We start from the raw sequence: 10134 nt of genomic DNA on the forward strand, positions 1-10134 counted from the left end.
CATGCCACTGCGCACTGGTGGCTGCACAGCCTCCCGCCACATGCACCCGGAGAGGCCCCCAGAGCGGCACGTTGGTGGATGCGCTGGAGCATGGGCGCAGAGTGGCCACCTGCCGCGGCAAGCGCCTTGCCGGGTCCAGAAGCTCGTCGCTCACCGGGCCCCGGGGTACCTTGTTTAGTCTTCCCGGCAAGCTCCTCTTGCCGGGGGCTCGCTGCCTTGCCGGAGCGCGTGGCGTGTCGCGGCAAGTTATTTGGAGCGCCTTGGTTGGCCTTCCCGGCAAGCTCCTCTTGCCGGGGTCTTGTCTCCTTAGCTTAAATACTTTGTTCTTGGATGGCTCCAAGGGAACCTTGGGGGATCTTGGCGTTCGCCCGGCAAGCCTTTGCCGCGGGGTGCTGCAACTTCCCGTGCACAAGTTCGGGGTACTAGGGTACCCCTATTCTAGTACACCGACAAAGGTGAAGTGGAATGCCCATATTGTGCCCTCCTCCATGCAGAAGGCACGCATGACTCTAGTCCAACCCCTTGTGATGGCCGACCGCCCATCCTTCACGATCTTCATGAAAACATCTAGATAATCATCGTGTTCTGGTGGAAATACTTTAACCTTTGCATGCCCACCAATCATGTAGTTTGAGAGGTAATCTTGAGTAAACTGCTTTGGCAACCACTGCAAAGGAATAAGATTTCAGACATTGTCATCTAACACAACTCATTATGGGCAGTAAAAAGAAGGATGCAGAGTTCTTACTTACCATCCCGCAGTTCGCTGTTGTGTTGGATAAAGTGTAAACAAATAGTTTAATTGCCATCTTTGGACCCATTTTACTAATAATCTTTATCAGCTTCCTCACATGATGCTGGTTCATTGATATCTCATTTCCCCATACGCAAAAAGGGTCAAAACGCAGATCTTTACCAATGACATATGTACCTGAAAGCACCAAGTTAATATTAGAAACTAAACAGCAATGGCACAATGATGTAGTACAACACTCTTTTATAATATGTGTATATACATCCGAATGTGGTAGTCCATTTGAAATCTCTAAAAAGAAAAATATTTAGGGACGAAGGGAGTATCTTATAACATCCAATATACTCACATATTAGATGAATTAACATCTTATATTATGGGCCGGAAGGATTTTAGTTCGTTCTTAAAAATTATCTGCTGTTGTATCCACGGGTTATAGTTAGTTTGAGCTAGTCCGGGCTCAAATAGCCCTAAAGTATATCTAAACATGAGGGCTAGTTTGAGCTAGTTGCATCTATAACCCACCCAAAAAAACTAGTATCCAACCCAAGAGGTGCTAATTGGAGCTTGTTCTCCTAGTGCATTTATTGTCAATCTAACCTTGCCATCCAAACAACTCTTTGGATGGAGTTAGTTCAGGGTTAGTAATGAGCTTGAAACTAACTCTAACCTCTAGCTAAGTTGAGTATCCAAACAGGGTTGTGTTGTTGCTGTTGTTGCTGCTGCTCTTCTACGTATATCTAGACATCATTAGAACATTAATGTAACACTCTTACTTGTTGCCATGTAGCCTAGGATTGCATATTTAGACATTAAGTGTAGTGCATGTTGCTATGTAGCCTCAGATATATTACATATGGCCCTAGTTAACCTAAGGAAAAATGGGTTGCAGATATATTCAGTTAAAAGTCTGATTCACTGATTAGTCCCTTATCAGCCGCCGGCCTATAAGGTACCAGCTACGGATATCCTGAACAGTGAGCAGATATAAGACATGGGATGAAACTAACCTCGATGGAAAACAATAGTCATTCCCAAAATTGTCCTGTGTAGGTACATTAAGAAGCATGTTAAGCACAACAGGCTAAACATCAACCAAAATTACACATGGTACACAAAATAATCTCCAAAAGATAGCTTCAGTGTGCAGGTTTAAGCAAGCTAGTAAAGCAAAACAAGTGGAAAGGTGTGCTAACTGCAACATGCCTAACATTTAACAACAAGCAAACATGGTCATTCAAACTGGTATTGTGCCGGTCTAAGTACACTGATTATGGTTAAATAAAAATGGAAAGGCACGTTAACTACAAGATGCAGCAACCAAATGTAGTCATTCATAGTGGTATTGTTGAAATTGGTACTGATGAAATTAAACTGCACATTTCATACTTGCACATATAGAACATCACATTGTGAATAACTGGAGTAAACAAGGCATACTACGAACAACCAAAGATAGCATTTCAAACTGAACATATGCTAACTACAAACAACCGAACAATCAAAAAACTTTAAAAGAGGCATATGCTAGCTATAACAGGCTTAACAACAAGCAAATATATGCATTCCAATCGGTACGTTTAAAACTGGATTGATGAAATGTACTTCATAGTAAATAATTGCACATATAGAGCATCACATTGTGAACAACTGAAATAAACACATCATGGGTTTCCTCACTCGTCACAGATGGGCTCGTTCCCGTGGGAAGAGCACGAACCCTAGATGCGCTCCATGTTGTCGCAGATGGGCTCCTTCCCCTTGGAAGAGCACGGCTGTAGGGTGCCCTCCTAGATGTCGCAGACAGGCGCTTTCCCCTTGGAAGATAAAATGGGCTCTATCCCCTTGGAAGAGCCGGAGAGGGTGCCGTCCTCGTGGTCGCTGTCGATGAGGTCTGACTTGGAAGCTGTGGATCCCAAGCCAACATCGCAGAACGTGTCCTTCAGAAATGACAAAAGGGGCTCGATGGCGATGTAGAATGGCAAACTATTGACAGCGAGCCAGAGGAGATCAGCAGCGGGGCCATGGATGAGATTGACGGTGGTTGAACCCAAGGGGTTGGGGGTGGGCCACTTGTGACACAGCCCGCCTCAGGGCGTCGCTGTCGATGACCTCGATGTCATAGCCGCCGAACGAGACATGCCCGCATACTCTAGCCCGCTCTTGAGTGCCTGCCGCCACTAATGGTCGTCAGCTTCCTCGATGACATCGGGCGAAGAGACCGCTATACACCTCTTTTGGGCCAGTGGATCCTCGAGCTCCATGGGAAGCGTAGCCGGGCTTAGGCTGCGACGCTCTGTAGTGGGGGATGGGGATGGGTGTAGGTGTCAAAACCGGCGGATCTCAGGTAGGGTGTCACATCCCTGTGTTAGTCATGCATTAGGATTGGTTGAACATGTGCATCATGTTTAAATTCCCAGAAAACTGAAATGGGGATGACAGAACCCCCAGCACCCCCCTGGAACAACTAGGGTTTACTAAAAAACTTTTTCAATGAACCTGAAATGCCCTTCTAAAAAGCCCACCCTTTTTGTTTTGGGTTAAAACCTTTGACAAAAATGGTGCACATTTTTCTAGGACATCTTAAGGTCATTGGATTAATTCTTATAGTATTTGCATTTGGGCATTTAAATGCTATAAAATATTTTAAATGCTCAAATAATCATAAACTAAAATGTTTGCTGTTGGATATATTCTAAGCAGTAGCCATGATTAATTTTATGATTTTTGGAAATGCCCTGGCATTTTTAATAAAGCCCTGAAGTTACTGAAAAAATAGAATAAATGAAAAACAGAAAAAGAGAGAGAGAACAGAGACTTACCTGGCTCAGCCCACCTAGCCCACCAGCCGGCCCACCTAGCTGGCCCGGCCCAGCAGCCGCTCCACGCAGCTGCTTCGCCTAGCCAGCAAGGCGAGCAGGTGCTCGGCGGCGAGCACAGGAGCTCGCCACGCCACCTCCCTGCTTCCCTACTTCACCTGGCCACCGCCTCGATGCCGCGAACGCCTCCACGTCGTGCACCGAAGCCCCTGGACACGCTCATTCGTCCCCAACGCCTCTCCCTCACCGTTCCCCACCATAGCCAACGCCCCTGCCGCCGCACCGTCGTTGTAGCCGCGCCCTCCGTCGTCCTCGCGCCGTGCCATCGTGTCCACGAGCTCCGCCATCATCGACTACATCGAGCAGGCCGAGCCCCGAGCGCTCACCCGCTCTGGAATCGCCCTGACCCCGTCTTCGCCAACTCCGGCCACCGGAGATCCCCTTCGCCGTCCCCGCCGCATCAGCTCGTCCCCGACCTCGCCGACTGCCTCGACGCGACCCCCGTGAGCTCAGCCACCTCCCCACCCTCTCCATTCCCTCTGTCGAGCCCCGTAGCGACTGCACGTAGCTCACCCGCACGCGCCGCTGTGGAGCTCGTCACCGACGAGGCTCCGCCACCCAATGGCCGCGCCACCCTGTCCACTAGCCCTACCGCACCCCCAGGAGCTCAACGCACTAAACCACGCGCCTCTCCGTGCCCCCCTAGCGACTAGTTCGACCTCACCCGAGCTCCGGCCGCCGCCAAACTCGTCGACGGCGTCGTTTCCGGCCACCCCAGCTCCACCACCTGCCACCACTCGACGCGGCTCACTCCCCGCATCACGCAGATGGTCTCCATCGTCCTTTTGGTCGTCGGAGTGCAAAACCCGCGCTGCTCCGCCGCGTCTGGCCTCGCCGGCGGCTAAATGCCGGCGAGTTCGACCCTGTTTGACCCTGTGTGGGCCTAGGTTGACTTCCCCCTGAGTCTATGACAGGTGGGGCCGACCTATTAATTAGTTTAGGATTAGTGTTAACTAATTTTAATTAGTTTAGTCACTGACATGTGGGCCCAGGCCCCACTGACAGTTAATTAGTACTAACTTAATCCTGTTAATTAGCTGAGACACTGACAGACAGGGCCCACCAGTCAGGTTTGACTGGCCCTAGCGCCTTTGACTCGCTGACGTCATCCTGACACAATGCGGACGCAGTAAATCCTTTTCTGGATTTATTCTTTAATATGAAATTCCAGAAAATAGCCAAAACTTCTAAAAATCATAGAAAATCAACCATAGCTCCAAATCAAACAATTTATATATGAAAAATGATCAAAAAAATTCAATCTATCCATCTGTAATGGTTTCATGCATGACAAAACAAGATAACCTTGCTGTTTAAGCAAAATAAGATAATGCACTAATAAGGCTAAGTTAAATGAACTATAATTTGAATCTTTAATTCAAATGGGTTCATTCCTCTCTCTTTTAACTTGCATTAGGCCAAGACGCATTCATTTTGCCATGTCATATCATGCATCATATTGTTGCATATTGTCATGTGTTGATTATGTTCGGTGTGTCTTTCGTGGTAGGTTCTGCCTCCGAGGATAACCCCGAGTATCCCTCTGAAGGGGAGTACCCTACTACCACTACATCAGGCAAGCAACCCATTGATCATTCTGATACAAACCCATGTTCTCGCTTCTGCTCTTGTTTACTGCATTAAGACAACGCGATTCAAACTGCTGTGTGCTACGGTAGTTGAACCCTTATCCTCTGCATGACCTGTCATTGCCACAATAACTAGATGAAACCCACTAGCATGTGTAGGAGTTGATTGATCCATGTATGTGATTCCTACCTTGCTATGCCTGCTATGCTTAGAGTTGTGTCAGGTCTGGTTCATCTGGGTGATGGGCTAGAGTGTAATGATTATGTCGGTAATGTGAGGGATGTGTTGAACATGTTTTGGTAAAGGTAGCAATGAGAGGCCATGTAGGAGTACATGGTGGGTTGTTTCATTGAGGCCGTCCATAAGAACTGAGATCTGTATGCGTGATTTAAGATTCAGCTACTACCACACATTGGGCCCTGAAATATGACCCCGCTTGACTTACTGACCCCTCTCGCCCTCTGTCCAGGAGTTGCAACTAGTTTCTGGTGTTCGTAGGTTATGTGTTGGCGGCCGTGCGTAGCGCTGACCCTAGGGGTGGGCTATGACGCGGTAGATACACTGTGGCCGGGTATGCCGGGCGCCTGTTTGGCGTCTCGGGACCCTGTACACATCGTTTGGGGCCGTTGAGGACACCCCGGCCGGATTTCCTTGCGGATGGAACCTAAATAGGCGATAAACCTAGACTAGAGACTTGTGCGGTTAGTCAGGTCGTGGTCTACACCCATGTCGGTTTTCGCTTGAAGTCTGCCGAGCATAGGTTGTGTGCAGACGCTAAGTGGTGAAAACATGTGTGATGAAGTACACCCCTGCAGGGTATAAAACTATTCGAATAGCTGTGTCCGCGGTAAACGACTACTTGGTTGCCTATACAGTTCATAGACAAGTTAATGGATATTACTAAATGACTCAAGATAAGTGTGAGTACCGAGGATGGCCCTCTCGTAGGATGACGAGGGAGGATCCCCGGTGGAGTATTGTGTTGGTGAGTAGTGGACTCGTGTGCGAAAACTATTTTACTATTGGAGTCTCGTAGGATAGCTTAGCCAAGAGTCAAAGCTGGCTTGCTGCAATAACTCCACCACCTTCTTGAGAATAAGCATGTATGGTAGGTTCTGATGTAAGACTTGCTGAGTACCTTTGTACTCATGTTTGCTTAATTACTGTTTTCAGACGACAACACCGCCCTCTCCGATGGGTTCTACGTAGACCTTGATGTCGACGAGTGACTAGCCACCTAGGTGGTGATCCTGGCCATGGAGGGCCCTATGTAGATAGACAGGCTTCGAGAAGCCTTCTTTCTTTCTAGAGTTTGTACTCAGACTATTTGCTTCCGCATGTGCTTGTATGATTGTATGACTTGAGTGTCGGGTCGTGTGACCCCTACCTGTATGAACATGTTATGTATGGCTCTCTGGAGCCTTTAAATAAAGTACTTGAGTTGTAGAGTTTTGTTGTGATGCCATGTTGTATGCACTCATATCGGGCATATGGTGTGTATGATTGAAATGGTCGGTATGAGCGGGATCCGACAATCTAGTTGTTTATCCTTGGCAGCCTCTCATATGGGGAAATGTAGTCTAGTGCTTCCCGAGCGATAGTAGTCCGCTACAGCCCGGTTCACCGGGGTCCTGCTAGCCCAGCACTACTGCTCTGGACACTTGACTGGCCGGCATGTGTTTCACTTCGTTCCTATGTCTGTCCCTTTGGGGAAATTTCACGCGGTGACATCCGGAGTCCTGCCTAGCCTGCTACAGCCCAGGTTCCCCGGAGTCCTGTTAGCCTAGTGCTAGATCCCGGATTCACTCGCTGATGACCGACATGTTCGATGTGATTCATGTATGCCTATCTCCATAGGTCTGTGCCGCTTTGGGTTCACGACTAGCCATGTCGGCCCGGGTTCTCTGTCATATGGATACTAGCGACACTATCATATACATGAGCCAAAAGGCGCAAACGGTCCCGGGCCATGGTAAGGCGACACCCGTGGGATACCGTGCGTGAGGCCGCAATGTGATATGAGGTGTTACCAGCTAGATCGATGTGACTTGGAATCGGGGTCCTGACATAGGGGGTCCCAAGCTGTGCGTCTAAGGCGGATGGTAACAGGAGGCAGGGGACACGATGCTTTACCCAGGTTCGGGCCCTCTCGATGGAGGTAAAACCCTACGTCATGCTTGATTAATATTGATGATATGAGTAGTACAAGAGTAGATCTACCACGAGATCAGAGAGGCTAAACCCTAGAACCTAGCCTATGGTATGATTGTATGTTGTCCTATGGACTAAAACCCTCCGGTTTATATAGACACCAGAGGGGTCTAGGGTTACACAAGGTCGGTTACAAAGGAGAAGATATACACATCCGTATTGCCTAGCTTGCCTTCCACGCCAAGTAGAGTCCCATCCGGACACGAGACAAAGTCTTCAATCTTGTATCTTCATAGTCCAGCAGTCCGGCCAAAGAATATAATCCGGCTGTCCGGATACCCCCTAATCCAGGACTCCCTCAGTAGCCCCCGAACCAGGCTTCAATGACGATGAGTCCGGCGCGCGGTATTGTCTTCGGCATTGCAAGGCGGGTTCTTCTCCATCTTTCGAATGTCTATAAAGCAGTGTCTGGTCCCATAAGTGTTTGGACCTCTTGGCTTCTGTGCCCAATAAGGGCTTTCTCCCATGCGTCGAATGAACACGAGGCGCCAGGGTGTTTTTACATTCGTCCCCCTAGCCAGATAAATAAATTGTCTATTAAAGGGATGGGGATCCTTATATCCGAGCCATACCATCCTGCCCCAGCGAGAGTCCATCAGAGCGCGTTCCAAAAAGATCCATTCTAGCATGGCCGACGTCCGCAACTCCTCCTCCCGCCCCGGAAGCCCTAAGCCCGGTGATTGGGAGAGGTGTTCAGTCCCGCACAGTCGTTTAGTCGAACTGCAGACTAAGGGATTTCTCCCTCCGGCGTACATGGTGCTTGTTCTAGCCGGGCTCGCCACCTATAATGGCGGGGAGCAAGCAGAGAGCTTTCCCTGTCCCTCTATGGGGGAATGGGTCTTCCTTGTTCCCTATCTATTAAGGGGACTCGGATTTCCAATTCATCCGTTCCTCCGCGAGCTCCTGGAGTTCTACGGACTCCAATTACACAATTTTACCCCCGCCTCCATCCTACATATCGCCGGCTACGTGGCTCTTTACGAGTTGTTCCTGGGCTGCGAGGCTCACTTCGAGCTGTGGAAAAGGCTATTTTGCCTCGTCCCTTGCACACAGAGGGGGTCACTTCATCAAGTGGGCGGAGACGACATATGGCGCATCGCCAATACCGGATACCTGTCTGGTACTCCGAAGAATTCGCCCAAAGACTGGCCTTCAGAATGGTTTTATATGGAGGATGTTCCCCTTCCGGACCCTGTTCGGCGGGGTCTTCCTGGGTTCAATAATGCCCCTATGAAGAAACGCCAAAGTTGGCGCCCATGGAGCCCCCAGGTGGAAGACAATAGAGAAGTCCTCTATCTGATGAACCGGATCAAAGCTCTGGCTCAATCAGGATTGACAATAATCGAAGTTATGTCGATTTGCATAATGCGGGGAGTGCAACCACTTCAATATCGTGGGCACCCCTTGTGGTGTTATAACAGGGCGGATGACGCCACCCGCTGCGGGTGTGAGGTCCGGACAATGCCACAGCTTTAGCAAAAATTCTGTCCGAATTGTTCAAGGGTGAGGAAGAGGAGTTCACCCGCATCAAGCCATGGGATGGGTTCTCCATGTACAATCCTCCAAGCTGGGTAAGTTATATCTCCCTGCTCCCATTTTTCCCGCATTATTTGTCGTAAGTATTCACCTTGCCACTTTGCGACAGGAACTGTGAAAAGCCATAAAGGAGGTCAGCTGCCCTTCTCCACAACCAGAGGACCCTGACCGGGCCCTCGACTCCGGACTCGAAGAAGATTCGGTTATATCCGTGGAGCTGATAGACCGGAAGTTCTATCAGTTAAGCTGCGATGATGCCATGGTGGCCATTACGGCCGACTATCTCGGACTGCTCCCTGCATCGCACGTAAGAAAAACCAAAAATCCCAACTCCAAAACTAGGATCCCCTTTTAGACACTGCACACACCATATACACATGGCATTTTACAGGGAAGGCATTCGGGACGCCCTGCCGAACCCACGGCAACGCGCTAACAGGAGGCACCGAGGCCGGGTAGGCCAAAAAGGAAGGCAGTCAGGACGGAGACGTCGGCGCAAAGGTATAACAAACCCCACTCCGTGTTTCTTTAACAAAAAAAACGCTCGCCGGAATATGTCCGGTGATGTTACTAACCATGCTTCCACTAGCCGGGCGCCAGGACTGGACATAGAGGCGGAAGCCGATGTGGGGCGGGCGCCGGATAACCCCCTACAGAGGATGCAGATAGATTATCCGCTACAAACTCAGAGGTAGAAAGCGCCATGAATCATAGGCGCCGCCGGGCCGTACTCCGTGACACCTGTTTCTCACCAGAGGAATTTGATGCCTTCAATTCTGGAGAGGCGTACCTCTGAGATGCTCAAGATGGTCTAGCCGGAGCCACGGATCAGTATGTAAAGGATGTACGGGTAAGTATATCTGACGATTTATATGTATCAGTAGCCCCTAAGACTTGAAACAGTTAGCAGAACTAATTTAAGGATCATCTTTATTGTGCAGGTTCTTACAGAGAAGAATACTAGGCTATCACAGGAGCTAGAGGAATGCAAGACCCAACTGCGGGCTACTGTGGCCGCATTGCAGGAACCAAAAAAGTCACCTGCTGGTAACATTTACTTTAAAGAATGATGGTTACCGTATAATGTGCGGCATGGCTACAGATCTAACAACAGATGTTGCAGATGAATCCGGAGAAAATCCGGAGGACTAGCATGTTATGCGG

Source organism: Triticum dicoccoides, chromosome 2A (genome assembly GCF_002162155.2).
Source record: "Triticum dicoccoides isolate Atlit2015 ecotype Zavitan chromosome 2A, WEW_v2.0, whole genome shotgun sequence".
Taxonomy (NCBI): Eukaryota; Viridiplantae; Streptophyta; class Magnoliopsida; order Poales; family Poaceae; genus Triticum; species Triticum dicoccoides.